Source organism: Cnephaeus nilssonii (assembly GCF_951640355.1).
Source record: "Cnephaeus nilssonii genome assembly, chromosome: 4".
In the NCBI taxonomy this organism is placed as follows: domain Eukaryota; kingdom Metazoa; phylum Chordata; class Mammalia; order Chiroptera; family Vespertilionidae; genus Cnephaeus; species Cnephaeus nilssonii.
Window position 1 is genome coordinate 6,071,102 of NC_137075.1, and position 18,557 is coordinate 6,089,658.

Here is an 18,557-nt window from a genome sequence, read left to right on the forward strand (position 1 = left end):
TAGTTCACGGCACCCCATACAAGCTAAATAATATCAAGACCAACAAAAGAAACCGACTGATGGATGAACAAAGAAGTCACTAAGCAGGTAAGTTAAATATTTAGTTTTTGGTTTATTAAATACAATTATATATAACAATTATACATTTATGTTATTTAAACTATAAATATCGCAAAATAATGTTTTTTCCTCAAAGTGACACACTACCCGAGTTATGCTCAGTTTTTTGGTGAAGTTTGACACACCAAGCTCAAAAGGTTGCCCATCACTGTTCTAGGCACTGGAGATTGTCTGGGAGTAAAGAGAGTAAATGTTACTGCCCTTATAGAACTTACATTTTAGTGAGGAGAAAATAGACAATAAAGTAAACAGAAAAGGATGAACACTATGAAGGAGGGAAAAGGTTAATGAAGGGAATGGTGATGTGGGGTTTGTATTCAGAAATGTAGCAAACTGAGTTGTTTAAATAGGCATGACCATGTTTCCTGCCTGGTTTATGATGAGTGGGTAAGTCTACCAGCCATGGGGTCACAGCACTGTCCTTCCCTGCTTCTGGCAGAAGTGCTGGGGATACCATCATCATGTTAGTTCCATTTGAGCTATAGGAACATTAATTTGAATGGCGTAGGAGAAGGTAATGGAGAAAGGTGATTTAGGATACAGGAAGTTTGGTGTCTCTCAACACCAGAAAATGCAGCCACATTTGTGACCATAATTATTCATATTTTCTATAGAATAGTAGTCTCTGAATCTCAGAGAGAGAAGACAGACCCCATTGAAAGGCTGATGGGTCAGTATTAGATCCAATCCCACTTCACAACACAGCACTGGTGTGATCAGGGAGTGCTGGTAAATGTCTAGTAATCAGCTCTCTGGAAAAAATGTATATGTAAAGATTTAATTATAAACTTTACTGATATAAAGGATATGTAACACATAATTTACAAATAACAACAATAATAATACATACAACTTTAGCAATACTTATGATTTTATTTTTTAGCTGACACAAAGGCAATTTACTAACAGAAAACAGTAACTTGAGGAGTCCTGTTCACAGACAGCAACCCCCCTTCATGCGGGTGCTGTTGGAAGGGAAGAAGGTGACATCCTCAATCCGTCCGATCTTCATTCCCAAGCGGGCAAGGGCTCTTAGAGCTGACTGGGCCCCTGGACCAGGGGTCTTGGTCCTATTTCCTCCTGTGGCCCGGAGTTTGATGTGAAGAGCAGTGATGCCCAGCTCCTTGCACCTCTGGGCCACACCCTGAGCAGCTAACATGGCAGCGTATGGAGAGGACTCATTGAGGTCAGCCTTTCCCTTCATCCCGCCAGGCACACGGCAGATGGTTCCCTGGCCAGAAAAATCAGTGACATGGACAAAAGTGTCATTGAAGGATGCAAAGATGTGGCAGACCCCAAATACATTTTCTCCTTCAGCCACCTGAGGTCCGAGGCTGATGACCTGTTCTTAACTTCTTTTCTTCCCCCTTGCGAGGTGCCGTTTCCCCACTTCACCAGCTCCTCTCTGAAGCAAGACCGCCGTCTCCCAGACTAGGCGAGAACCTGTGTTTGGGGTCGGCTGGCCAGGTTCTTCCGACTGGACTTCCAGCCCCCCCGCCCCCTGCCTTGCTGGACCCCCTTGCCATAGCATGTCACCGGGTTGTCCTCGCCCAGGCCTCCTACTTACGATTTTATCTATTTATTTGTTTGTTCGTTCGTTCGTTTATTCATTAATTCATTCATTTATATTTTTATTGATTTCAGAGAGGAAGGGAGAGGAAGAGAGAGATAGAAACATCAATGATGAGAGAGAATTATTCATCTACTGCCTCCTGCACACCCCCCACTGGGGACTGAGCCCTTGACCGGAATTTAACCAGACCCTTCAGTCCATAGGCTGACACTCTATTCATTGAGTCAAACCAGCTACAGCTATACTCATGATTTTAATTGTAAATTGCATATAGCGAATTAATTTGGACAGAATGGCATTATTGATTTTTGTTAAATTCTTGTCTCTGTGGGCAACCTAATGTTAAAACTAATGAACAAATATGGTTCCATTATGAAGGTTGGTTGCATTTTCTTTCAGTTAACAGATAACATGAAAATGAAACAATAAAGATGTATGTTGGAGTCCCACTCATTCAGTTCATCAATGATATGAGTGATTTATTTGCTCAATTGAATAATAGTTTTTGAAAACTGAAAAAGTATTTCCTCAATTTTCTGTGCTTTTGACAATGTGACAGTTTTTTCCCTATACTTTTCTTAAGTCTCTAAATAATCAACAAAACAATAAGTCAAATCAAGCCCTGTAGTTTCCAAGTTGAAAATACTCTTACTATGGTTGATTTCAAGATACCATGTCATTTCACTGAACATGGAGCTGAGAAAAAATGTGCAGTAGTATACCAATATACAGGGTGGGACAAAAGTAGGTTTATTGTTTTTTGTTTTTTTTTGGTTGTTTTTTTTTTAAATTACTTTATTGATTAAGGTATCACATATTTGTCATCAACCCCTCCCCCCCATTCCCTTCCTAAACCCCCTCCTCTACGCATGCCCCCCTCCCCCTGTTGTCCGTGATCACTGGTTAGGCTCATATGCAAGCACACAAGTCCTTTGGTTGATCTATCTCCCTTGTCCCCACCCTCCCCTACCTTCCCTCTGAGGTCTGACAGTCTGATCAAGGCTGTTCTTGTTCTTCAGTCTATGTTGTTCATCTTTTCCCCTAGATGAGTGAGCTCATGTGATACTAGGAATATACTTATAGGAACCAAAAATGAGACAAGCAATAATAGTTATGCTGAGAGGCAAATGAATCAGTAAAAGTAGGTTTATTGTTGTTCTTATCTCTATATATAAAGAGCCAGGATTTGAAATGTCCAAAATGACCTAAGGCTCAACTGAACACCGGAAGTCAGGCATGCGGGGTCTCCATGGCCGTGCTGCAACCCAGCACTGACTGCTGAGGGGGCTGCGATCAGGCCCAGACAGAGGCTGGGAGAGAAGAGCAGGGTCTGATCGCAGCCCCCATGGCAGTCAGTGCTGGGTTGGTGTGGTGGAAGTCAGTCCTGCAGTCATTGCTGGGTTGCTGTGGCGACCCAGCACTGACTGCCCCTCTGTGGGCACCTCAGAGACCCAGCACTTACTGCTGAGGGGGCTGCCATCAGGCCTGGACAGAGGCCAGGAGAGAAAAGCAGGGTCTGATTGCAGCCCCTGTAGCAGTCAGTGCTGGGTCAGCGTGGTGGAAGTCAGTCCTGCAGTCAATGAACATAGGGCCAATTAACATTAAGTGAACATAGGGTCAATTAATATCTCTTTGAGAGGAGTTGAGAATATAAAGTGCAGTGTAGAGCAATTACTTATATTATTTCACATAAAACTCTTTTCAACTATGATATTTTCCTTTATTTAAAATGTATCTTTATTGTTGAAAATATTACAGATGTCCCTTTGTTTTAGTTTTTTTTATTTCCCCATTGATCTCCTCCACCCTGCACCTGCCCCTTCCAGGCCTTCGCCAGACTATTGTCTGTGTCCATGGGCTATTCCTATCTAATACATAAAAATCTAGAAAGATTTAGAGAAAATAAAATAAAAGATATGCCAGGTAAATATTGAACAGAAGAGCTGAAGTTGCTGCATGAATACTGGATACAGGCTTGAAGCCAAAACACAACTCATGAGATAGAGTTAGTCATTGTAACATAACAAAAGGTTCCTTTCACTAAAGAGATAAGATGGTTCCAAATACTTATACACATAATAGAACAGTGTAGGGGTTCAGAATGAGCCTTACCAAGATGTGTCTCAGTGGTATACAGATTTTTAAGCTAAGGGCAATTTTAGCTTCAGGCTCAAGTGAAAATTCTGCCCCTCCTTTTAACTACCTAAAAAAAATTGAATTAGAGGCTTTGCCCATAATAACACATTATCCTATATAATAAAAGGCTAATATGCAAATCTACTGAACAGCAGAATGACTGGTTGCTATGATATGCACTGACCACCAGGGGGCAGATGCTCAACGCAGAAGCTGTCCCCTGGTGGTCAGTGTGCTCCCACAGGGGGAGCGCCACTCAGCCAGAAGCTGGGCTCATGGCTGGCTAGCGCAGCAGCAGTGCTGGGAGCCTCTCTGAGGGATCCCAGACTGTGAGAGGGTGCAGTCCAAGCTGAGGGACCCCCTCCAAGTGCACAAATTTCTTGCACCAGGCCTCTAGTGGAAAATAATATAATAATTAATAAATAATAATACAAGAATAAACTGTTGTGTGTACTCACAATGTAAATCTACTTTTGCTCCATCCTGTATATCATTTCCACCACATGAATACAAGAAATATAAATAGCCCTGAGAGCATAGACAATAATAAAATGTAGTAAAATTATTAGGAAGTGATCAATTTTGAATACTTATTACCTTTGTTTTTAATATAATATTTTAATTGACTTTTTCAACTGTGGTAAAATACACATAACATAAAACTTGCCATCATTGCCACATCCACTGTCATGAAGTAGCTCCCCCTATGTTTTCTTCAAAGAGTTTCATAGCTTTAGGTCTTAGGTTAAGGTCTTTGATCCACTTTGATTTAATTTTTGTATATGGTGTAAGCTAACGGTTCAACTTCATTCTTTTGCATGTGAACATCTACTTTTCCCAATACCATTTGTTGAAAAGACTCTCCTTCCCCCCATGGAATGGTCTTGGCACCCTTATAAAAAGTTATTATACAATACATACAAGGGTTTATTCTGGGCTCTCTCTTTTATTCCATTGGTCTATATGTCTCTCTTAATGCCAGTGCTACACTACTTTAATTATTGTAGCTTTGAAATAAGTTTGAAATCAGGGAGTATGAGTTCTCCAACTTTGTTCTTTTTCAAGATTGTTTTGGCTATTCAGGATTCTTTGAGTTTGAATTTTAGTGTGGATTTTTCTATTTCTGCAAAAAAAAATGACATTGGGATTTTGATTGCATCAAATCTATAGACTGCTTCAGGTAGTATTGACATCTTAACAATAATAAGTTTTTCAATTCCATGAAGATAGGATGTCTTTTCATTTATTTTTTTCTTTCTACATTTCTTTCAGCAACATTTTGTAGTTTTCAGTATATAAGTCTTTCACCTCATTGGATAAATTTTTCCTAAATACCATTGACTATGATATTTCCTGCTGACTTTTCATAAATGGCCTTTATTATGCTGAGGTAGTTTCCTTTTATTGAGTGTTTCTATCATATAAATGTGTTGAATTTTGTCAAAGGCTTGTTTTGCATCAATATAGATGATCATGATTTCTTTCCCTTTATTATGTTTATGTGGTGTAGCACACTGATTGATTTTTATATGTTGAACCATCCTTGCATTACAGGATGAATTCCTATTGGTGATGGTGTATAATCCTTTCAATATGCTATTGAATTTCGTTTGCTAGTATTTTGTTGAGGATTTTTGCATCTATATTCATTAAAATATTGGTCTGTAGTTTTCTTGTAGTGTATTTGACTTTCATATCAAGGTGATGCTGGTCTCATAAAATGAGTTTGAAAGTATCATTTCTTCTCTAATTTTTTGGAATTAAATGAAATTTATATAAATTAACTATTAAAAGTGTCTGTGTTTAGCATTTCAAAAACTACAGTCTTATTCTAAGAAACTAAAAACCAGAGCAATTCTAAGAGAAATAACCATCCCCCTAACCCTTTCTCTATCCTCTTTGCAGTGTTTACAGTTTAATGTCTTCTACTCATTGTTGATGACCATGAAAACAGGTACAGCCCAGTGGGTGGGACTCAGTGGTTGACTGTCAACCCATGCACCAAGAGGTTGCTAGTTTGATTTTGGGTCAGAGTACATGAACGGGTTGTACCCTGGGCTCAATGCCCAGTGGGGGGCATGCAGGAGGCAGCTATCAATGACTCTCATTATTGATGTTTCTATCTCTCTCCCTTTCTCTTTAAAATCAATAAAAAATATATCTATATATATAAAAGCCAAGTAACCAGAATGGCAGAATGACCAGAATGACTGGAATGACCAGTTGCTTTGACGACCTCCCGTGGGCCTCCCCCTGGCCAGCCCGGCCCCAATTAGGGGTGGGGCCGGCTGGCCAACCACCTGCAGCCCCTCCCCCCGGCCAATCCCATCCCCTATCGCCCCCGATAGGGGTGGGGTTGGCCATCCGACGTCCCACAGCCCTCCCCACTGGCCTAGCCCCGATCAGCCCCAATCGGGGCGGGCCAGCCAGACCCACCCATGCACGAATTTGTGCACTAGGCCTCTAGTATTTAAATAAAAACAAATGGGTACAAGCATGGTTCTGTCTAACTCATCCTTCAGATAAAGAGCCTGACTCAGCTTCTTCTCACCATCTCCACTAGTATGGTTGTGGTCCAAGCATGGTCATCTTTTGTTGGCATTATTTCAGTCACTTCATATTATATTATGCATGGAATTGTATCTTCCCAAAATGTATATGTTGAAGTTCTAATCCCTGTGTGACTATATTTGGAGATAGGACCTTTAAAGAGAAGGTTAAATTCAGTTAAATGAGGTAATAATTCAATATAACTAGTATCCTTATAAGAAGAGAATACCAGGAATGTGCACACACAAAAGAAAGGCCACATGGAGACACACAGAGAACATGACTATCTTCAAGGCAATGAGAGAGGCCTCAGGAGGAACCAACCTTCCAACACCTTGATCTTGTATGTCTAGCCTACAGGATTGTGAGAAAGAAAATGTCTGTTAGTTAAGCCACCCAGTCTATAATACTTTATAATGGCAGCCCTAGCTGATTAATACAACTCTTGACTGGTCTCCCTGTTTCTGCCTTTGTCCCGGTAGTCTATTTGCAACACAGCAGAAAGGTGAGCCTGTTGAAATGTGATTATGGCATGTCTTTCTTCTGTTGAAAACCCTACTGGTTTCTCATGCAGCTCAAGCCATGTCAGACATGTCAGACAGAGAAAGACAAATACTATACAATTTCACTTATATGTGGAATCCAAAAAACCTGAACTCATTGATACCTCTGGTGGTTGCCAGAGGTGGGGTTGGGGCATGAGCAAAATGGTTAAAGGTGGTCAGTAGGTACAAACTTCCATTTATAAATAAGTCCTGGGGATGTAATGTTTAGTATGGTGACTGTAGTTAACAATATTTCATTGAATGTTTGAAAGTTGCTAAGAGATTATCTCTTAAAAATTCTCATCACACATAAAAGAATAGTTTCACTATATATGGTGATGGATGTTAAACTTATTGTGGGAATCATTTTGCATCATATACATTATATAAAATCATTATGTTGTATATCTAAAACTAATATAATGTTATATAGCAATTATATCTCACTAAAAATAATAATAATAAATTTCAGTGAGGGACACACAGAGTGTGTGTCCAAAAATTCAAAACAGATTCTGAATTCAGACTTTGATGTACCACTCATCATTTGGAAGAGAAAAGACATGCCACTATAATGGTAGGGTAGTGAGTGACATTTTTAATATACCATCAATTAATTCAAAGAAATTAGTGATTCCATAGAGCCGTGGTCGGCAAACTGCGGCTCGTGAGCCATATACAGCTCTTTGGCCCCTTGAGTGTGGCTCTTCCACAAAATACCACGGCCTGGGCAAGTCTATTTTGAAGAAGTGGCATTAGAAGAAGGTTAAGTTTAAAAAATTTTGCTCTCAAAAGAAATTTCAATCGTTGTACTGTTGATATTTGGCTCTGTTGACTAATGAGTTTGCTGTCTACTGCCATAGAGTATTGATGAAAATCTTCATTCCCTTAATTTACCAAAGTAGTCATTTCATTAGAATTATTTTGGTCTTGATTTGCTTTGTTAACTCAGAAATAGAAAGTCTCAAAAGATAATATTTTAATTGAGAAGAAAGGTCATTTATTATCCCTAAAGTTAAAGTCTATTTAAAAAAAATAAAAATGTACACTAGACTAAAAGATTATTGTCCCAATTTGAAACAGATTATCTGTGTGCATCATCATTTTGAAGGACCCAAAAATGTCTATCCTATCAATAAAAACGAAGGCCCTTAATAAGACCAAGTAAATCCCAGCATGAGAATACTGAATCAAGTTCCATTTGACCACAAGCTTCTGGATACTGTCTCCAGGAAAAAAATGCAGAGTTTTTACACCATCTGAATACATATGAAATATCATCAATGCAAAGCAAATATAACAACTATAAACTTTCAGAAACAGAAAAATACTATTAACAGCAGACCTATGCTTTATTAAATGGACACTGATTAAACATCTTTCTCAGGTGTCACCATAACAGTAATATTTGTGTTCACCTTAGTTAAAACCCCTCCAAATTACAGGGGGAAGGTTAGGGAGAGGTGGGGGAGATAAGAGATCAATCAAAGGACATGTATGCATGCATATAAGCATAACCAATGGATGCAAAACTCTGGGGGGTGAGGGCATATATGGGAGTGGGGTGGGGCGGGCAATGGTAAGATATGTACACATATAATACCTTAATAAAAAAATTGGGGAAAAAAATAAAGTTCACAGAAGAAAGAAAAAAAAACCCTAAAGAGTCTATCAAAAAACTAATAGACTTAATAAGTGATTTTGGCAATGTAGCAGGATACAAAATTAACGCCAAGAAATCTATGGCATTTCTATACACCAATAGTGAACTTACAGAAAGAGAGATAAAAAAAGCAATCCCATTTACCATCGCACCAAAAAAATTAAGATACCTAGGAATAAACTTAACTAAGGAGGTAAAAGACCTATACATGGAAAACTACAGGACACTGAAAAAAGAGATAGAGGAAGACATAAACAGATGGAAGAACATACCATGTTCATGGATTGGTAGAATCAATATTAAAATGTCCATACTACCCAAAGCAATCTATAGATTCAATGCACTCTCCATTAAAATACCAACAGCATATTTCACAGACCTAGAATGAACTCTCCAAAAATTCATCTGGAATAAAAAAAGACCCCAAATAGCCACAACAATCCTGAGAAAGAAGTACAAAGTAGGTGGGAATCTCAATACCAGATTTCAAGCTGTATTACAAAGCCACTGGTCTCAAAACAGCGTGGTACTGGCACAGGAACAGACATATAGACCAATGGAATAGAATAGAGAATCCAGATATCGACCCAAACCACTATTCTCAATTAATATTTGACAAAGGAGGCATGAACATCCAATGGAGTCAAGACAGTCTCTCCAACAAATGGTGTTGGGGAAATTGGACAGATACATGCAAAAAAATGAAACTAGACCACCAACTTACACCATACACAAAAATAAACTCAAAATGGATACAGGACTTAAACATAAGACGGGAAACCATAAAAATACTAGAGGAATCCACAGGCAGCAAAATCTCAGACATATGCTGAAAGAACTTCTTCACTGATACTGCTCCTAGGGCAATGGAAGCTAAAGAGAAAATAAACAAATGGGACTACATCAAAATAGAAAGCTTTTTCACAGCAAAAGAAACCATCAACAAAACAACAAGAAAGTCCACTCTATGGGAGAACATATTTGCAAATGTTATCACTGATAAAGGTTTAATCTCCAACATCTACAGGCAACTTATACAACTTAATAAAAGGGAGATAAATGATGCAATAGAAAAATGGGCAACTGACCTAAATAAAATCTTTTCGAAAGAAGACAGAAGGAAGGCCAAGAGACACATGAAAACATGCTCAAAGTCACTAATCATCCGAGAGATGCAAATCAAAACGACAATGCAGTACCATCTCACACCTCTCAGAATGGTTATCATCAGCAAATCAACAAACGACAAGTGCTGGCGAGGATGTGGAGAAAAAGGAACCCTCATGCACTGCTGGTGGGAATGCAGACTGGTGCAGCCACTGTGGAGAACAGTATGGAGTTTCCTCAAAAAACTAAAAATGGAACTCCCATTTGACCCAGTAATCCCACTCCTAGGAATATATCCTAAGAAACTAGAAACACCAATCAGAAAGAATATATGCACCCCTATGTTCATAGCAGCACAATTTACAATAGCTAAGATTTGGAAACAGCCTAGGTGCCCATCAGCAGATGACTGGATCAGAAAACTGTGGTACATCTACACAATGGAATACTATGCTGCCATAAAAAAGAAGGACTTCTTAACATTTGCAGCAACCTGGATGGAACTGGAGAGCATTATGCTAAATGAAATAAGCCAGTCAATGAAAGAAAAATACCACATGATCTCACTCATTTGTGGATAATAAAGAACATTATAAACTGATAAACAAAAAGATAGATACAGAGGCAGTAAAGCATCAAACAGACTGTCAAGTTACAGCGGGAAGGTTAGGGAGAGGTGGGGGAGATAAGAGATCAACCGAAGGACTTGTATGCATGCATATAAGCATAACCAATGGATGCAAAACACTGGGGGGTGAGGGCATGTATGGGAGTGGGGTGGGGGGCAATGATAAGATATGTACACATATAATATCTTAATTTAAAAAATGTAAAAAAAAAACAATAAAAAAAGAGATAAACATCTTGTTATGGGAAAATTCAAGAAGTGTAGCCACCAATCTTCTTCCATCAGACTGAGCACAATAGGAAAAGTAAGTATAGGCTTTTGCCTCTAATAAAACACAGAGTCAGTTTCTGCTTATTTTTCAAGAGTGGCCTCTTAGAACCTAGATAAACCTGCTTCTGTAGTCAAAATTGAAACTCCAAGAACCTACCCCTTGGCCTCTTAACTGCTGTAATTAGTGAGAAGGAAGAGCCTTAATTCTATTCAAATTCATGCCATAATGGATTCCCAAAGCCCACAAATCCTTTAAACACAAATAATTCATTCTTTCCTCTATAACTAAAGACACTCTTGATAATGCTTCAAATAGGTCCATTTGGTTTTATTAATCCCTCTAGTATAGTTTTCTTTAAGAGAAAGATTTTACATTGTAAATAATTGCATAAAAAGAAAAAGGTAATTATTTTAAAGGGATGGTATTGTAGACTGAAAAAACAATATCAACCAGGTGTTCCTTCATCACAAACAATTTATTGGGGAAAAAGAAAAGGTTGCACACAGACATGGCCTGTTGCATACACTGCCAAGTGCGCCAAGATGGAGAGTATACTTAAGGGGAGTTTTATTGTAAGCAAAGAGTTTTTTCTATAAGGTTCTCAGGATGACATAGTGTGTGAGAACTCCTCCCTTAGACCCTCTGGACTAATTATGTTTGTTTAAAGTACCAGTCAATCTTTATCAGTATTTTATATAATTTCAATATTTAAAACTAAAACACATTAAATAATAAGCAACTATGTTATTAAAATATTAAATAATGGAATGCCAAAATATCTCATGTTTTCACAGCTCCTTTCAATTGACAAAAATATTTTGAATATTTATAATAATTTTCTGAATAGGGCAGGGAAGGTATTACTATCATTCATATGCCGCTAGCAAATTATATTTTCTTCTAATGAATTTAAAACTATGAAGTAATTATAGACTACAGGTCTCAATTATAAGAATTTTAAGTTAAATTTTAGATTGTATTAAACTAAAATGTGACTAAAACTTCCATTTTTGCATGGAAATGCCATCCTACTGCTCTGGTCATTTTTATTGGCTGTCTAGCAATTTTTAATACAACATTTATTTAATCATTTCTAGTGTTTGTTTAAAAGTAACCACATGGTCATGTGAAAAGTAACAGCGTGGTGTCTTGGGTCACCCCTTTAGTCCATCATGTGTAATCCTTAATAACCTTTATCACTGACCAATGTAATAGAAACATTTCATATCAAAGAAAGTTTACCAGAATGATTTCTGTTTCTTATTGTGCACGTACACCTCAGCTATCCTGGTGATCATTAGCAATTGGTGAGGTTTTAGAAAACTGCTTTATCAGGAGACTCACCAAATAAAGTACAGATTATTGAGCAAAACTGAAATAGAAAGAAGCTTTCAAGGATTTAGCAAAAAATACACAGGCTTAAGAACATAGGCTGAAATGATGAATAAATATTTCAAGAAGAGGAGGGAGAAAGGGAGCAAAGGCCCTCCCAGGGTTCATTATGCCTCTTGGGCGGCTGGTAGTAAAGTTAATTTTTAAATGCTTTGAAGTGACAAAGAAGCTGGGCATCACTCTAAATGTAAATAAATCTTGTTTCATTTCCTGGAAGCTGACTCTAATTGGGGCAGTCACCAGCTATATAGCCTGCTGATAAATCTAAGATCAATAATCTAGTTCATAATTAACTCTGTCTTCTTATAAAGTCAAAGCTTAGCAAACTCATTTGTAAATACAAGCACACTCATTTTCCACATTTTGCTGAGGATAACTTGGTTTGTCCTAGAAAGCCACATTAAGATCTCAAAGCCTTCTTGTGTTGATGGAGTGCTGACCAAATATTTGTTAGAATTTGGTGTCATTTCCTCAACAAACAAAACTGAAAAGTAGTTTGTGAGTCTATCCTAGCAATTGAATTTTGGGTTTTTTGTTTTTTTTTGTGTTTGTTTGTTTTTAATAACAGGATTTCTGTCCCTTCAACTTATAGCTTCTGGAAGGAACCCAATGAATTCTTTATTTTGCACTCAAGTCACTGGCTCTTACTCACCATTTAGGCTTTATTGATTCCTCTATCTACACTAATAAAAGGGTAATATGCTAAGTAGACCAGGTAGACTGGACATCTTTCAGTCGTCTGGTCCTCCTTCCAGACAAAGCTACGGTGGCGGGGGCTGAGGCAGAGGCAATTAGGGGCAATCAGGCTGGCAGGGGAGGGTAGTTAGGGGCAATCAGGGGAGGGTGGTTAGGGGCAATCAGAGGAGTTAGGGGCAATCAGGCAGTCATGCAGAGTGGTTAGGGGTGATCAGGCAGGCAGGTAGGTGAGCAGTTAGGAGCCAGTGGTCCCGGATTGTGAGAGGGATCGTATCTAAACCGGCAGTTAGACATCCCCCAAGTGGTCCCACATTGGAGAGGGTGCAGGCCGGGTTGAGGGACAGCCCCCATGCATGAATTTCATGCACTGGGCCTCAAGTTCTATATAATAAAAGCCTAATATGCAAATTGTCCCCTTGCCCAGGAGTTTGACCGGCAGTTCAACTGCTCGTTATAACGTGTGCTGACCACCAGGCAGTGGCACAAAACATGGCAGATGTCAGCGATGCGGCACTGGCAGCGGGCAGCAGTGGAGGTGCTGCTGGCTGAGATGGGCCCCGACAAGAGCGGGACTGCATTGGGATGGTGGAGCAGGTGAGCGGGCGGCACCAGGCCAACGTGAGTGCGAGCAGGGGCCCGATTGCCCCACTGATCACCCTGCAGATGGTGACCAGCAGCGGCAGTGGGGGGTGGGACCGCCACATGGTTCCCAGGCACTGAGAGAGCCGGTCGGGGGGCCAGGCCCCAATCAATTGTCTTGCAGATGGTGACCAGCAGCCAGCTGGGGCCAGGCCCTGATCGGGGCCAGGCCCTGCACTGGGATGGGGAACTGGGGGTGGGTGGTGGAGACCAACCTCCCGTGGCTCCCAGGTGGAGGGCTGAGACCTCTCTCCATCTACCTGGGGGTGGGGAAGATGGGGACGGAGGTGTGGTGAGAATGCAGGGTGTCTGCCGAGCTTGCTCTCACTCCCCCTGCTACCTTCCCCCAGGTCACCATGGCTCATGCACCAGGGAAGCTGCCACACTTAGGTGCCGGGCGCCTGTGAGGAGCCCGCTCCACACCCACATGGCCTCTTCCAGGTGAACCAGGCGGCAGAGGCCAGTCAGAGTCCCCATGGGTTCATGTAGGAGCCAGTCTGTGAGGCCAGCTGAGAGATACCGAGCTGCTGCCAGGCTTCCATGTGGCACCCCTGGGCAGCCCAGAGGCCCAAGCTGTTCTATGGCCCACGGCGTCTGGCTGCACTTACCACATCTCCACGTGGGGACTTGGGAGCGGTGACTCAGGCAGAGGGGGGCCCAGGTGTTGCCCAGGGCCCAGAGGTCAGCTGGCAACTGCCCTTCCTCGCTAGACGCTTGCACTTAGATCTCCAGTCAGGCCTCGGGACCACACTCATGTACACATTTTGTGCACCAGGCCTCTAGTCTATAGATATAAAAAGCCAGTGACCAGAATGCTGTAACAAACAAAATGTCCGGTCACTATGACGCCCACTGTGGCTAGTGAACCGGCCTGATCAGGGGGTGGGGCCAGCCAGCCAACCTCCAGAGGCCCTTCCCCCCAGCTGGCACCACCCCCGATGGGCCCCCACCACTTCCATCAGCCCAAAGCCCCTCCCCCAACCCATCCCCACCCTGCCCCACCCCAGATTGGCCCACTCGCCTCAATCAGGGGCAGGCCAGAAGGCCAACTGCCTGTGGCTCCTCCCCCCAGCCGGCAGCACCCCCTGTAGGCCCCCACTACCCCGATCGGCCTGTGGCCCCTCCCTCCCCAGCCAACTCTGCCCCCAATCATCACCCCCACACCAATCGGGGGTGGGGCTGACCGGCCAACCTCCCATGGCTCCTCGCCCAGCTGCTGACCCCCCAATCAGCCCCACCCCCCACCCCATTTGAGGATGGGGCCGGTGGGCCCACCACCCACAGCCCCTCCCCATGGCCGGTCCCACCCCCAATTGCCCCCCTACCCCAATAGGGGGTGGGGCCCACAGGCCAATCGCCTGTGGCCTCTTGCCCCAGCCGGTCCAGCCCTGATTGGGCCCTGATTGGGTGGGCCAACTGGCCAACCTCCCACCGTCTCCTCCTCCCAACAGGCTGGGCCCCAATCCACCCCAATTGGGGCCGGGCAGGCTGGACCCCACCCATGCATGAATTCATGCACTGGGCCTCTAGTCTTATCATAATAAGCCAGGCCACTGCTAAACTGAACTTAAATCATAACTACTTGGCATTACCTGCTTTATGGGACTGGATGGCCTATTTTATATTATTTGTACTTCACTGAAGGCCATGTGTTATGTATAATTGTATAACTGCTTTACCCTGAGGATCTTCATAAAAATGAGTGGGTTGGCTTATGGAACTGTCCCACTGTGCAAACTAAATAGCTTCCATAGAGGCAAGATGGGGCACAGGCTGTGAAAATTACATACCCTCAGTTCCAGATAGCAGAATTGCCCTTCTAAAATTTGTATCTCCACCATACAGTGGGGTTCTGAGAATTGCAATGCCAATTGTTTTTATCAATGTTTTGCAATTCACCATCATGTATTTACTGTTATATCACTCCTATTTCGTCTTTGACACTGTTTGCAGACAGGAAAGGCCAATGGGCTCACATTAGGACAGGTTTCTGCTGCAGCGTGGCCACATTGACAGGCCGAACGATGATCTGTCATCATTACTGTGTTTACACGAGCAATTGAATAAATAAACAGACTATGTAGAGCTGCTGTTTTGCTATCTGCTTTCAAATTAAGAAAGATGTTCCAGAATATCTAGACTCTGACCCTGGAATATTGAGCAGGAGTAAATTGGGGAATTATTCAGATGCTTATGATGTTTGTCCTTTCATTACTAGGGCATACTAAATATCTTTTCCACTTAGAACAGACAGCACTGCCATTTACAGGTGTACCAGTTAATAATACAAATTTTGTAATCAAAGAAAACATGATAATTTCAAGAGAAACATCAAAAGTGCTTTATTCAAAGTAATGTCCATCACTAGCTGCACATTTTCCCCATCTTTCAGGTAATTTGTGGATACCCTTCTAAAAGAAAATTTCTTGTTTTGAGGCAAACCATTCAGAGACCCAATTTTCCACTTCTTTGTATGTTTTGAAGTGCTGCTCAGAAAGTGCATGTGCCATCGGTCAGAACAAGTGCTAATCTGAAGGAGCAAGGGCTGGTGAATACAGCGTGTGGGTTAATACTTCCCAAGCAAGATCTTTTAACGTGTCTTTAACATGTCTTTAACTGGTTTTGAAGTGTGTGATGATGTGTTATCATGAAGCAAAATTATTTGCCATGTCTTCTGGCCCATTCTGGTCATTTTACGATGAAAGCATGGTTCAAATTGATTATTTTTTGGTCGGTAGTGATCAGTATTAACAGTTTCACCTGGTTTTAGAAGCTCATAGTACACCACACCTTCCTTATCCCACCAAACACAGAGCATTGTCTTCTTTCCAAGCAATTTGGCCTTGCAGTCGATGTTGATGGTTGACCTGGATCAACCCATGATTTTGTGTGTTTGGGATTCTCAAAATAAATCCACTTTTCATCGCCAGTCACAATTCGATGCAAAAAAAGACTTTCTTTTGTGCCGTTGAAGCAACATTTTACTGATGACTTTTTGGTTTTCCATATGTCTTTTGTTCAGTTGATGTGGCACCCATTTTCCTTCCTTTAAAATCTTTCCCATTGCTTGTAAAAGATCAGAAATTGTTTTCTGAGAAATGTTTAATCTTTCTGCAAGTTGTTTTTGAGTTTGATACACATCTTCATCCAATAATGCTTATAATTGTTGGTCTTCAAACTTTTTCAGTTGACCTTTCACATCAAAATCATCACTTTTAAAGAGTTTAAACCAGTGTTCACAAGTATCTTGAGATGGAGCATGTTCACTATAAGCTTCCCAAAGTATACAATAAATTTCAGCAGCACTTTTCTTCAAAATAAAACTTCCCGCAAATGTTCTTTTTGGCACCAAATTCGACATTTTTAAGTGTAAAAATATCCATGATGTTAACACTTTCTGCAAATTTGTCATATGAAGCTTTGAAGCTCACTGTCAATACAACAGAATAGCATACATATCAAATCACATATATGTCAACATATGTGTAACTCCACCTACTGAAAAAAATCCGCATTATTAACCGGTATCCATTCCTCTCTCGTGAGCTCATTTGTGCCTGGCTGGTCCCCATTCCTCTCTCACAAGCTCATTTGTGCCTGGCTGGTCCTCATTCCTCTCTCTCCAGTGTTGAGTGTCTGAGCAGTTCTAGTGCCAGGGCATGAGGGTGTGATGACCATTTGCATATGAGCTCTTTAATATATAAGATATTGTACCCACCAAATACAAAAAATATAATTTTAAGCACACATGTAATTACAAAAATTGACTAAGTACAGACCACCTGGTAATCCTCAATAAATCATAGGAAAAAAAGTAGTATCATATGGGTTATGTTTGCTTATCACAATGAAGTAGAAGTGGAGCTCATTAAAAAAAATTAGCAAAAAAAAAGTACATATGTCTGAAAGCAAAAACACCACTAAATATACATTATTTGAAGTAGAAATTTTGGTGTATTGGGATGATGCTCTTAACCAACTGAGCTACTTGGCCAGGGCTATTATAAGAATTTTAAAACACTTAAAACCAAACAATAAAAATACTTCCTGTGACTACGGATGTGATAAAACAAATATGATACTCAAAGGGAAATTTACAATTCCAAATACATGTATCAGAAAACAAAAGTAATAAAAAATAAATCACCTGAGGGTACTAAGTGTAACCCTAAATGTGTTTTTTTTTTGTTTGTTTGTTTGTTTGTTTTCTGAAAGCATTACTCTGCAGCTTTAGGAGATTTAAGGAGACATACAACCTTCTTAATTTTTTTTTTCATCAAAGATCTCATTTTATATTCTTTAGGGACTTGCAGAATCATGTTCCTAGGAATGTTTATTTTCCATCACTCTATTAGGACTCAGTGATCTGACTAATTTCACTGGCACCCCACTCCTATCTAGCAACACTGCACCAGTTGCAAGATTCAGCACAAGCTCCCACTTACCTAGTCTTTATGATTCTTGCCTCTAGGCATCTGTGCTTCATGAAATCACCTGATTCCTTTTTTCCCAGGCAAACCCAGACAAAGCAAGGCCAACACAGACTTTTTCAGGTCTTTCTATTTTCCTGATCCTAAATCTTTTTATTTCCCCTCATTCTTTTTCCAAATATTGATTTGGAAATATTGACAATTAGCACAATAAATAATCTGGTTTTCACTTGCATGAAATGTTTTCTTTCTTTAAAAATCAAAATATATAAAAAATATAAAACACAACTAAATGCTCCGGAAGCATACATATACATATATAGAGTTATCTACACACACATACACAACATTTAGTTCTTTCTTGTTCTAGGCTCTAAGGATACAGAAATAAAATGAAAATTTTACAAAATGAAAAATATCTCTGATCTGTGACCTTACAATCTGGTTGGGGGTTGGGGTGAAGTAATAAACAAAATAAATCAGTATATCATATAGTACAATGATGCTGAAAATTAAGCAATTAATGTCTAAGGAGTGACAAAAGCTAGGAGAGAGAGGGATGGCAATGATTAGAGAACACGGAGCTTAAATCTGACTCCAGTCATGAAAAGGAGACAGTATCACTATTCTCTCATCAACCAATACCAAAATTGCCACCTTTTCCTTCATCCTTACTCCTTTCAAAGCAGTCACAAATTTCTTTAGTTTATTCATTCTTAATGACTTTGGTATCCATTTCTCCTTTCCATCCCCCATACGAAGATGTCCTTCTCCTCTTTCCTTTCCCCAAGACCCACCTCACACCTC

General features: G+C 40.5%; 1 pseudogene across 1 annotated transcript; it reads right to left on the bottom strand.

Moving 5' to 3' along the window:
* Window positions 1-1,054: 1,054 nt before the first annotated feature.
* On the bottom strand, window positions 1,055-13,933 carry LOC307097593 (small ribosomal subunit protein uS11-like; annotated as a pseudogene). The gene is made up of 2 exons: window positions 13,929-13,933; window positions 1,055-1,509 (listed from the first exon to the last, which is right to left on the bottom strand). The product of its transcript is annotated as a small ribosomal subunit protein uS11-like (transcript).
* Between the last annotated feature and the right edge of the window lie 4,624 nt (window positions 13,934-18,557).